Source organism: Gymnoscopelus microlampas (genome assembly GCF_963454915.1).
Source record: "Gymnoscopelus microlampas genome assembly, chromosome: 1".
Taxonomy (NCBI): domain Eukaryota; kingdom Metazoa; phylum Chordata; class Actinopteri; order Myctophiformes; family Myctophidae; genus Gymnoscopelus; species Gymnoscopelus microlampas.
In genome coordinates, this window is record NC_139962.1 from 57,018,998 (window position 1) to 57,032,683 (window position 13,686).

Here is a 13,686-nt window from a genome sequence, read left to right on the forward strand (position 1 = left end):
AGATTGGCTATTTTCTTTGAAGAAATTTGGTGTAGAGAGGGAAAAAGAAGGGGGCCTAAAATATTGAGCCCTTGGGGACTCTGGTCAATGAAGTATAGGGTTTAAGTGGTTAATTATGTTATGATAATTGTCTTTGCTTTTTGTTTGTCTTTCAACACTAAGGTTCAATGTACAGTAAGTTATACTTCTTTCATACTATACATGCAGTGTAACAGGAGTAGTCATGATACATTATAAATGGTATAGTGTAGCAGCAGCAGTCGTGATGAATCTTAAATTATATATACTGCAGTAATTGTGACTATTCTTTTTTCTTAAATTTTTTCATATTACTTTTTTGACACTTTTATGTATGACGTTTTATACTTCATATAAGTAGTAATGCACTTAATACTGTAGTAATGTACTGTAGTATAGAATGGCCTTTTTGACGAGATAGTATGACTTAAAAAAATAGCAGATGTACGAGCTTGTATATCTGCTGTTTTTGAATAGCCAACGCTAAAATCTGAATTGACACGCTTTCCCAGTTTTAATGGGTTAAGCCAATTTTAATATAGGATAGGATACTGCAGTGTAGTGTATAACCTTTTAAGACAACATAGTATGGCTCTTAATTTTTGGACAACATAGTATGACTTATTTTATCACATAGTACGCATTTTTGCTGACAGTATAGCGTAACATTTCTTCAGTTCTTTATTTAATATAACCGTATAGAGTGACTTTTTCCTTTTCATTTTTTTGTGAAGGTCACAGATACAGATGGTTTGATTGCTGCGGGCGTCATGGAGCAGTGAAGGCAGTGATGTAAAGGCCAGCCTGGGTGCAATAAAACCAAGTTGCCAACGTCGCTCTGAAAGGAGACAGAGAGAGAAGGAAGGAGAGAGAATGCAAGACAAAGGGAGCAGAGATTATGCAGGCCGGGTGCGTGGTCAAAAAATCACTATACTTTATGTGGACAAAATGTCAGAATATCGGGTAGACAGACACGTACTGTAGGTAGAAAATAGCCTATAACAAACAAGTGGAAAGAAAAACGAAAAAAAAAACAAAAAAACATCAAGGTTTTAAGTTTGTTCCTCAAAACTCTACATTGGTATGGCCTTTTTCACGAGATAGAATGCAGTAATCCTGGTCTCTATACCGGTCTCTATACTGCCTCCCCCTGGTCAGCCGGGGCGCCTGATGGAGGGGAAAGGAACTGGGTTGGAATAACGTGTTCCTTCCACGCACTACGTCCTACCGGGGAAACTCCCCCCCCTGTCAGGTGATAAGAAGCGGTCTGCTCACTCCTCATGCGTTGAAGGAAGCATGAGCTCAGTTTGGGGCTCTCCCCAGGCTGGCAGAGGGAGAGTAGCGTGCATGCAGGATTACAAGCTTAGGCATTGGCACTGGGTGAAAAAAATAGGGCTACAAAATTGTGGGATAAAAAAAATAAATAAAATAAAATAACCTCTACATTGGTGACCCAGACACTCTTCCATGATTGCAGAGGTACTCTCCGACATATCAACTACCACAGTCTCACCGAAAGTGCTTTTTTGGGGGGAAACAAGTAGCAGCATTTTGTTCAAGTCAAGGATCAGTTCATTCTGAGGTATATTAGCACAGATGACACAAAGTACTACTTTGCCATTGCTTCACTCTCAGCCGCTCCACTTTGGCGAGTTTACTACCGGAGCCCTCAGACCATGACAAATAGGCAACACCGTGTTGAAATCTTATCTCTGACATTTTGTCCGAGTGCACCTTGACAATTACCCTCTCTGCTAGGTCTCACAGAGGCTAAACCATGACGGCCCACATGGGTGACCAATGACCATAAACCTTGTTTCATCTCCTAGAACTGTTCCTACAACAACTGTTGAGCAACTGTTGAGCTCGGTCAGCCCTGGCTAATGGGCTATCCACACACCAAGCAAGCACGATAACTATAACTATAAATATAATGTTTTTTAAAAGAAATCATTCTAACTCAAGCGGATGGAAGAGTCCACACCACAACTACTGTATAGCGCCTGGGGGTCCCTGGAACAAAATATTTGACAAATGTTCGCTTTAAAAATATACATATTCAAAAATGTTCACAGTCTTTCAAAGAAATAGCAGATCTACAAGCTCATAGCGCGGCACTCGGCGCCGCGCTATGAGCTTGTAGATCTGCTATTTTTGAATAGCCAAAGACATCTAAAATGACACAGATGCGTTCCCGGATTGAATGGGTTAACTTAACACGCCCAATAGACCTTTTTCATGGCAGTCATACTGATGATTAATTGTGCAATGTTACTTACACAGGTGTTACCAATGATACTATTTGAGGCTCTGCTCCGTTTAACGTAGCAGCTATAGAGCCTTTCCAGTGACTCAACATGCAAAATAGCAGCAGCAATGATTTAGTTTGACCTGAACGGAACTCAACCTTAATTAGTATCTAAAGGTAACATTACGCTATACTATCTATTTCAATATGTCTATTTTCCTGCCAACAAGTTTCACTCTGCCACAGAGGCCGATATGGCCCTTGCCAGGTCTTTGTTGTAAATATGAATTTGTTCTTAATAATCTGGTTAAATCATAAAACAGATCAAAGTAATGCGTGGTGCGGTGCGAAGGCCAAAACACCCACTGCAGTTGTGTTGGCGTGGGAGAAGCAGGGAGCAGGAGCTGGGTGAACGCGGTGGGTTGCAGCGCACCCACTCAGCCTGCCTGCTCCTCATTAGAGACCCCGGCTGTGGACAGCGCTTTCTGGCTGACATCCCTTGATTGTCTGCATGGGGAACGGCCCCCCTGAGCTTGAGGCCGAGGTAAACATGGAGTGATTCTAGGTAGTATGGCTTAACGCTATTACCGAGGTGTAAAAAGTCAAAGCCTCGATCAATTATAAAAAATCACTCATTACATTTCCTATAATGAAAACAATGGATAATGATGTTATCTGGCTATAATAGACTAATTAGAACACACTTCCAAAAATAAATTACTTGTTTTTGTTTAACTTAATATTATTAACAATAGTGACATCCGCAATGTTACGGGTCAAAATGTACCCATATACATTTATGTCAGGAAACAAGGTTAAAATGTCATTCATTTTTCATAAACCCAAACTTTATTTTACTCAAATTGAGGACAAGTTTCTCTCTCTCTCAGACATGTAAACGTTGAATAATAACAATTTGGGGGGAATTGAGCCACACTTCTCTTTTTTTATAGAGACCATTAGAATAAACTAAAATGGTGGTACACTGTAATTCATTGTGTTGCGTTAAAATAGCTGTTTCCGAGGATATCATGAAGTCTTGTTCCAATAAAGAAATGTAAAGGGTACTTTTTACCTATTTAAACTTGAAAACGGGTCGAACATTACCCTAACACAATGGAAGGGTTAACAGACCTTGTATTGAACTGTACTTTCCTGTGCTTATCTTTGCAAACTGTTAATAAAGTATTCAATCAATCAATCAATCAATCAATCAATCAATCAATCAAGTGCTTTTTGTATAGGCTATCTGATGGTTTCACCTCTTTGTGTTAGTAGCTCTCATAATCAAGCAGTGCTGATTATATACGCTCTGCTGCCACATTCAGTGCTGTCTTTAACATCTCTCTTGATAATACAGAACCCTCATTTTTCTGCTGATGTGCTATTAAATAATCATCATCATAATGCTATTGAATAACTGTACAACAACGCGTCACGGTGCGACGGGCTGTGAGCTTGTAGATTGTCTATTTTTGCTATCCCTCATAGGACAAAGTATGCAGTATACTGTATAGGGCTTAAGTGGTTAATGTTGTCCTGTCACTGCCCCCCCTCCCTCACCCCTCCCCCAGCTCGATTGTTGATGGTTCCGCGGAAATGAGTTTGAGTTTTCAGACATTTTACCCTGAAAATGTCTCACATCAGGCATCAGGCCACCAGAAAATCCACTGTCAGCTTGTATGCCTGACTGCTACTGCCTCTCTGTGCTCGTTTAACACGTTCAATGCGGGAAACGCATCTGTGTCATTTTAGATTTGAGCTATAATAACCATTATTTTATACTTTTGGGCTATTCAAAAATAGCAGATCTACAAGCTCATAGCGCGGCACCGAGTGCCGTGCTATGAACTTGTAGACCTGCTATTTTTTTTTATTCTTGAACGTCTGCGCAAATCTTTGAATATATATATATATTTCTTTAAACAACATTTGTAACTCAAATCTTTGCTTCTGTAACAAAATATTTTACAAATGTTCGCCTTAAAAAATATCTATTCAAAGATTTGCACCCCTTTTTTTAGGTTTTTCGTGAAAATTAGCAGATCTACAAGCTCAATAAAAGCTTGTATAAAATAGCAGATCCACAAGCTCCTGAGATTGTATATCTGCTATAGTTTTGAATAGCCAAAGACATCTAAAATGACACAGATGCGTTCCCGCCCGGATTGAATGGGTTAACACAATTTCTGCCCCCATGTTGACAGAAATCCTTAACAAAACGAGACCTTTCTCCTGCCCTTCAGACATCAGCCCGTCGAACCAAACGTGTCCTCCGAAAACTCGATAACATTCTGCGGGACAGTATCCATCCCCTTCACTCCAAATTAAGTCGCAGCAACCCGACCCAGGGAAAGAGGAAAAAAAGAAAAACGTAGTAGATTCGGTACATAGAAGGTTATTCCTCAAGCCATCAGCCTGTACAACATGCACATTTAAAAAAAAATACTGGCCACTTGCACATCTGTGCTGTAAATAAAACTGCAATTATTAACGGATTAACTGTTTGTATTTTATTGTTTCACTCCGTCTCAATGTGAATTAATGTGTCTGTAGTCCTTATTGTGTATTATATTGTTTTGGTGTGGCTTTTATTAACTGGTTAGCTGCTTTTATTTGATTTTATTGTTTTAGTCTGTCTGGAAGTGATTTGATATCTCTACGCTGTATAGTCTGTGTATTATATTGTTTTTCTGTGGCTTTTATGATGTTTTTTTAAATATATCTGACGTACTTAACCAAAAAAAAGTTCCCCCCTGTGGCGTGGGCTAATACAGTTGATGTGAAGTCTGAAGTCCTTTAGACATTCTTCCTTTCTGTTTTTAAAGATTAGTTTTTTGTTTTATAAGGTTATACATTGCTCACTCTCTACGGGTTCTGTTCCTATGTTTTGCATAGTCCTGAAACTGCACTTGATAAACCCTACAGTATATACTTAGGGCTCTATAGGCCCCCTCTTTTTTCCCTCTACACTAACAGGGCCGGCCCTAGGACTTTGGTGGCCCTAAGCAACATTGTTTGTGGCCTCAAAACACTCCCAGCACAACCTCCCAATCACGCGCACGCACGCACGCACGCACGCACGCACGCACGCACACACACACACACACACACACACACACACACACACACACACACACACACACACACACACACACACACACACACACACACACACACACATAATAATTATTATTATCAGTAAGCGATTATTCGATTAATTGTCCATAAATGTGCTGTAAATATACCATAAAGCCCACTTTACTTTTTTCTTTTACTCCTCTGCATTTCTAAGACAAATATTATACTTTTAACTCCACTACGTTTACTCCATTACGTTGTCATTACTTTTAAGTAAAGTATCAGCTGTTATCAGCTGACACTCCAAAAGCGTACTTACTGTGACTGTCCAAAACTGCAAGTTTGAATAATTTGACCAGGCTTATAATTCTCACCTGCCATTTGAAGTACCTGTCACAGTCACAGTGACAGTTATACAACATCGGATCACACTTTTTGATTGCCTGCGAGTTTGGCCTTTCTTCCTGCTCCTGCAGAAACCATAGAAACCTCGATCACGATCATCACAGAGTGTGATGCCCAATTTACTCCCCTATATAAGTCCTCTCCTCAACCCTGCTTGGGCTAGTTCCCTCTGTCTAGTGCCAGGACGGTGTGGTCTTCTTTGGAAATTAATAAAGCTGATCTGCCATCACCAGAAATGACTGAATAGGAGCAGACATCACAGGAAGAAAGAAAGAAAGTTTCTCAAGACGTGTGATCTTCTGAGGTGCCAACGTTCACAGGTTTCTCAATTAGTCTGAACAATTTCTGTGCATGACTATGACGGGCTCCCCGGCCCCCATAGTGGTTGTGGCCCTAAACAACCGCATAGACTGCTTATGCCATCGCCCGGCCCTGTACACTAAATCTCTGTTATTTCTGCCGAATGTTTGCCCCCAGAATAGGGACGCTAGGGTTCATTTTGTTAAGGTGATCTACTATATGTTTGGGCTGATGCTGGTCCTCCTCAGTGTGGTACTGTAGAGCAATCCAAGCTATCCTCTTAGCATCCTGGCGGTGTCACCGGGACAGCTCTCGACTCAAGTCAGACCTTAATTTAGACCAGGGTTCTTCAACAGGGGGTCCGGGACCCATAGGGAGTCCACAGAGTTACTACAGGTATGTGTGTGATAGGACCTTTTTTTTTTTTTTTTACATGAACCATTTGAACCCTAGCATCCCTATTCTGAGGGGAACATTAGCCAAATATAGCAGATCTGCAAGCTCACAACGCCTAGCACTGTGAGGCGTTGTGACCTTGTAGATCGGATATTCTAAGTGGTTTGGTGTAGATGGGAAAAGGAGCCAAAAAAAAGTACAGAGCCAACGGTCAAGTATACTTAGTATTGAGGGTTTAAGTGGTTAAAGATCTGAACAATACACATTAACAATCCAACATATTAATGTCAACAAACCAAACAACATTAACGTACACAACACTGATGATAGTGCTGTTAAACAAGTCTATGAATCTAACTATGAAATCTATGAAAAAGGTTGAATGTATAAGATCATTTTATACAATTAGGCCTTATGTAGTGGAGGTCCGTGCTTCATCGCTCTTTCAGCTAAGGGGTCCTTGACCTGAACAACGTTGAAGACCCCTGGTTTAGACAGTAGCTTTAGTGTAGACTCTGAGCCTAGAGTCTCTATACTGTAAAATGCTGTGTTCTCCTGTGTAAAATCTGTAAAATCTGTGGGAAAGGGAGGGACCTGGAATGCATCTGTGTCACTTTTTGATTTGAGCTAAAAAGCATTATTTTACACTTTGGCTATTCAAAAATAGCAGATCTACAAGCTCATAGCGCGGGCTTGTAGATCTGCTATTTTTTTTTTAATCTTGAAAATGTGTGCAAATCTTTGAATATATATATTCTTTTAAAGCAAAAGTTAACTCAAATCTTTGCTTCTGGGGGGGTCCCTGGGACAAAATATGGGGGGTCCGCGGCCAAATTCATTTTTGGGGGTCCTTGACATGAAAAAGTTTGAAAACCACTGATATAGAAACATACATTTTTCAGGGAAACCGTTTTGCAGAATCAGAACCTCAGGCCTCAATGGGTTAAGTGTACAAATGAAACCAAATTTAACTCAGAGACAAATAAAACCAAACAAAAATAACCAAAAACAAATGGACCTGTAATCAGGTTTAAACGTTAATTACCTTCAGGTAATAATCAAGCATTATTTACCTAGGGTAATAATTACCTTCAAGTTAATGAGAATCCTGCTCCAAAAAGGAGTTGTAGAATCCGCTAAATTGTTGTGCGTGATAAACCTTGTGTTCACAGACAGACCAACGGGTGAAAACGTACAGTAAGCTTCATGACAGAGTCAATGACAGGTAATTGCTTATGAATTACTGACGCAGGTCAAGGAGAAGGCAGAATGATTGATCTCCCGGGGGGTGGGCCTACACAGTTACTCTGAACATGCATGCATTTGTCTGTGCATAATTAAAGGCTTGTAAATAGTTGAAATGTTCATGGGAAGGATGAATGAGAGACCACCCGAGAGAGAGACGAGCCAGATGGTGTTATGCTGAGGCGAGTGTGTGCGAGTGTGTGTGCGTGCGTGCGTGCGTGCGTGCGTGCGTGCGTGTGTGTAAAAAAAGAAGGGAATAGTGTCTGAAAGAAACACAGTTGAATCCTCAACGAGAGTGTATACAAAAAAGAAAAATCACTGCCTATTCAGAGTGCAACTGTGTGGCACTGCACCTCCCACACACACACGCACACACACAAACACACACACACACACACACACACACACACACACACACACACACACACACACACACACACACACACACACACACACACACACACACACACACACACACACACACACACACACACACACACACACACACACACACACACACACACACACACTTTGCTCCCAAGAGGAGGCGGGAGGATCCTAAAAACTGTTGTGTTGCATGACTGGCAACTTTAATAAGGCTACAATTGCAGAACACGTCCTCGCAGCAGCAGCAGCAGCAGCAGCCGCTTGTGAGCTGCATGAGAGGAATGCCAAGAAGAAGTGATGGAGAGAAAGAAAGAGAGAGAGAGAGAGAGAATGGGAAAGTTATATTAGTCATTATTGTGCCATTATGAAATATCGGTTCCCATCTCCGGCGCCCTCCTCCGCGCCGCGCCTCCTCCTTAGCGAGGGTCTCATTTTCATCTCAATCTGCAGACACTGTGAACCGCAGGCTGAGCGCTAACGCTCTGTCATCCCACCTACCGGATGTTAACCCGAAGCACCGCAGTCACCCTGAAAGATGAGGGCCGGGGCATCACTTTTAGATAATGCCCGGCGATTTCTGTTTCATGTCTCAATCATGGGCCTCGTTCATTGAGATTTACAGAGCCGAGCGCCGAGGCCAGCTCTCTGAGGAGGGAATTAACATTCGCACAGGCGAGCGCGCGCGCCATAAAACGTTGGATCATGTATAGATCTCGGGGGAACCGCGCGTGGCTCCAATGTGGATCTCAGACTTCATGTGGTTAGTAATAGTCAGCTATGTCATAGATGACAGAGTTTTTCAGGCCGTGACCCCCCCAAATGATCATATTTGAACTGGGGACCCCACACCCTGACAAGCACTTGGAATTGTAGGAGTCGAGGCATAACATTGTATTTGACTCGGTTCCACAGATAAATATTGTCGAAAATAGCAGATCTATCAAGCTCACAATGCTTTGCGTTGCGAGGTGTTGTGAGCTTGTAAATCGACTATTTTCACAATTTGTGCCTCTTTCTTATATCATTTGACAATTTGGCCAAGGTTTGACCAGTTTTTATAGTATAGTTTGTTGATTACTTTTGATGCAGTAATGGTCTTATTTATTTTCTTTCTTTCTTTTTAGCGGTGCCAACCGCTCTAAGCTTGACTTCAGCTATAACTCCAACCGCTCTAAGCTTGACTACAGCTATAACTCCAGTTTGCAGCATGCCACCAAGTCCAAATATGCTATGTGGACTTAGACCACCAATAGGGACGAGCATGAATTGCTGAAGTTATCAAAGAGGAGTCCAGGGACCCCCAGCGTATGTTATGTCCGTCCGTCCGTGTAAGCACGGGATGAGCACGGGATTTTAAACAGCTATAACTCCAGTTTGCAGCATGCCACCAAGTCCAAATTTGGTATGTGGACTTAGACCACCAATAGGGACGAGCATGAATTGCTGAAGTTATCAAAGAGGGGTCCAGGGACCCCCAGCGTATGTTATGTCCGTCCGTCCGTGTAAGCACGGGATGAGCACGGGATTTTAAACAGCTATAACTCCAGTTTGCAGCATGCCACCAAGTCCAAATTTGGTATGTGGACTTAGACCACCAATAGGGACGAGCATGAATTGCTGATGCCCCGCCCCCTCTGTCTTCCCATTGGCTGGCCTTCAAACAGCCATAACTCAAGTTCGCAGCATGCTAGGGAGTACACATTTTGCACATGGACTAAAACCACCAATAGGCACAAACTGTTATTACTTAAGCCCCGCCCCCTCTGTCTGCCCATTGGCTGGGCTTCAAACAGCCATCATTCCAGTTTGCAGCATGCTACCAACTAAAAATTTGGTAAGTGGACTCAGACCACCAATAGGGACGAACTGAAATGAGTTAAGCCCCGCCCCAAAGGCACCGCTTCCTTCACACAGGGTGTGATTTTTTTGAGTTACTATAAAGATCCCCCCCCCCCAGAATGATGTGGGTCCCGACCCACAGGTTGAGAACCACTGATCTATGACATCACATCAGTCACTTATGACCTAGCTATGGACATACGACTGAATGAATTTAGGCAACGTTTCAGCTCCACTGACTTCCAATATAAAATGTAATATTTTTTTTTTTTTAAGTGCATAAAACATGTGGGTACTTGTATGTAGGCTACTTCTATGACCTGCTAGCATTTCTCACTAGTTTTGGCACTGATCGGCCCAGCGGTTTGCAGGATTAGCTTCAGACAAACTCTCTTTTATAAACAGCTATAGCGTCTATAAGTGACACAAGTCAATATACACATTGATGTGAATTTAAATGGCTGCAGATGAGTTCTTATACCCTGAGAAATATCAAGAGATGTTTTAATGATTAGGACTTCTGGTGGGATCTCCCTCTTGACAGAATGAATAAGGCTTACTCAATACTTTCCCCCAAAATCATTCTTTTAGATGCTCAGACAGAAACTGTAAGATTTTAAAATAAATTATCTATTTTAGTTTAGAGACAACAACCCATAGCTTAAAAATGTCCGATCAAAATTGTAGGACAAAAGAAACAAGGCTACTATAGTGCAAAACTATGAAACCTATGGAATCCCCTCAAAGTTATGCAAAATTATGCAGAAACAAGTTCACATTAATGCTGCAATCATAATAAATCTTTCCACAAAATCTAATCATTCCAGACAAAAGGGGACAATTAATATGTTAATGTGACAGTATAGGATCAGGAAGATGACTTGACACTTTTTTTCCTTTCTGAATTCTCTCATTCCTTTTATACGAGAAGTAACCTCAAAACAGGGCTGACAATAAGAAAAAAAGGACAGGCCATCATCTCTTAACAGCCCGACCTTACCTTAGGCATTTTTAATTTCATTTTTTAATCATGTCTGAAAGCAGTCTGAAAGCTCACCTCTTCAGTCTCCACCTCTAGCACTCCTCATTCCTTGTAACCCTTCTTTGATACTGTGTTGATTTTGATTCCGTTTTAGTCATAGTCTTTTGAATGAAATTCCATTTCGTTTTAGTCATATTTTAGTCATCTGAAATGTGTACTGTTAGTCTAGTTTTAGTCGACTAAATATCATAAGATTATAGTCGACTAAATCTACAGTTGATTTAGTCGACTGTAATGTATTTTGGCGGTGTCTTGATGGCGTCGTAATGGCTGATTTTACACTTGGTTGCATGCTGAAAATACTTTCAATACTTGCTATTTTCCGAACATAAAATGACTTGTCTTTTAGTTCTACTGGATCTCTTCTCCACTAACATTTTAGTCTAGTTTTTATTTGTTGACGAAATTGTCAATATAATTAGTCTTAGTTTTAATCATCATAGCTTAGTTTTTATTTTGTTTATATTTCGTTTTCGGCAGTGAAAAAATGTAGTCGACGAACATTTTTCGTTATGGTTTTAGTCGATGAAATCAACACTGTTTGATACATGCAGATATGATGTTGGTTTCTTGTTCATATTATTCTATTTGTTTTGCTAGAGCATGTTTAAAAATGTTATTTAGATAACATGTTGTTTAGACAGGTGGTTTTGTTGTTTACAAGGTATGCTAGTTTCTTTGAAGCACATTGTTCTCTTTTCCACCACTCCAGGGGATAGGTGTATGCTTTATGACTGAAATAACAGGTCTAATCCATGGAAATATATGGTTCTCATGCATTTGCTTTCAACTGATATGGATTAGCGTTCGCTCTAATGGCATCCATTGTACCTCCCGAGGGAATTAAATGCAGTGGTACGGTGGTTATACTACACAACAGAAGCAAAGGACTGCAAAACCATCCCTGGACGCTGAATGTTTAGATGTACATATATTGTACCTTACTGCACATTTTATAAATCTGCTATTTTCTTAAAATATTTCTCCATTGTAGACCCTTCTATTACTGCTCATGTTTTTAGCTGCAAATGCATGCTGCACAAATTCTATATTCGTTTTTTATTTTTCCTTTTTTTAGTCCACTGCTGCTTAAGGGCTTTTTTTTCACGTCTAAAGGTCCTCTACTGAATGATTAGTGTGGGTCTCTTGCCTGTACATTTTATTCTTACTTTTCTTATTCTTTATTTCATTAAAATCCACTATTATCTTGTGTATTACTCAACTCCATTGCTGTTGTTGCACAGTCTGGTAGGGACATGCCGCACCAACATGTCACCGCTTGTATGAGTGAGCGATAAACAAAACCCCCTTGATTCTCTTGATTGGTTCTTCGCATTCTACTTATGTGACAATCGACTTGTTGACTATAGGGTTCACGCTCAGGCTCTGCTTTCACACTTGTCAGTCGTTCCTGGATAAGTGTGTTTGCAAATTGTAAAATGTAAAACTTATCATGTCATTACTACTTATAACATGAGTGCATTACAATGGTACTTTATGGACACATTTTGTAAATAGTGCTTCAACTAAACACTAATTCACAGAGTTCAATGCTAAGCACTGTTAGCAGGCCAATGAATGTTGAATGACACAATTATGCCATAACGTATTTACCGTGTGAGTCATTGACCTGCTCAGTGAGGAGGCTGGCAGCTAGCACAGTGTGGCCTGCAGATATACTGCATCAGTTGTCTTTCACAGGCTCAGGGAACAGGGCTAAAAATAATGCAACATTTCTAGGTTGCAGGAGTGTGTATGATGATGTGAAGCGAACAGCCCAGGAAACTACTGCACTGTGTGTGTCATCACCATTGACAGGACAAAATGATAACTGCCACCAGCCTGTTAAGGGGCGAATGAAATGGGAGAATGGTGACAGAATATGAACCTTTGTGGTAGTGAGTGATGATTCACTCATGATACAACAGTATATCATCACTATTGGACAGAAACCTTCTCCATGATTCATCTTTCTTTCATAAATGAACGGCTTCGTTCAGATCCTTGTATGACAATGTCACACAAAAGTACAGTGAAAATAGCCGATCCACAACCTCACCAGGCTTCACAAACATTCTAAGATCTGCTACTTTTGAATATTTTTAAAAAACATTTTCTGTGATGATAATGACATTCGTGCCCCACATATGGGAACCAGGTTTAGAGTCTGTGGGTTTTATGAATAGTTAACCAATTACAAGTTTTATTCAGACTAAATAATAACTACATTGGAACACAGGCTCTTTTTTTTCCTTCCATTTCCTGACAAGTGACCATTTTGCTGTACTTTTAGAAATAAATCATTTCCTAAATATAACATTATCGTCTCTCTTGGGTGGAAACCTCATACGTCCAAAACTGTTACTTTTCAGGATTCAAATAAAAAAGCATCAAAAGTAGCAGATCAACAAGCTCAAAATGCATCACTTTGCGCCACGTTTTGAGCTTGTGGATCTGCTACTTTTGTTGCTTTTGTGTGACACGCAGTAGTATGATCAAGCAAGGCGCTAATTTACGGAAAAACACAAAAGGTTAAAGACGGGGTGCCGTGATTTTCAGTGATCCCCCCCTAAAACATAATCATCAGGTATTATGGTTCTACTAGGAGGATTTTTTTCAAAAAAGTGTACAGAAATTGTTAAAATTATGTTTTTATGTGGACACGCCTCCAGTTCATTAAGTATACCTGGTTCTCACCTTAGCACCTCCTCCACTACCTTAGCAC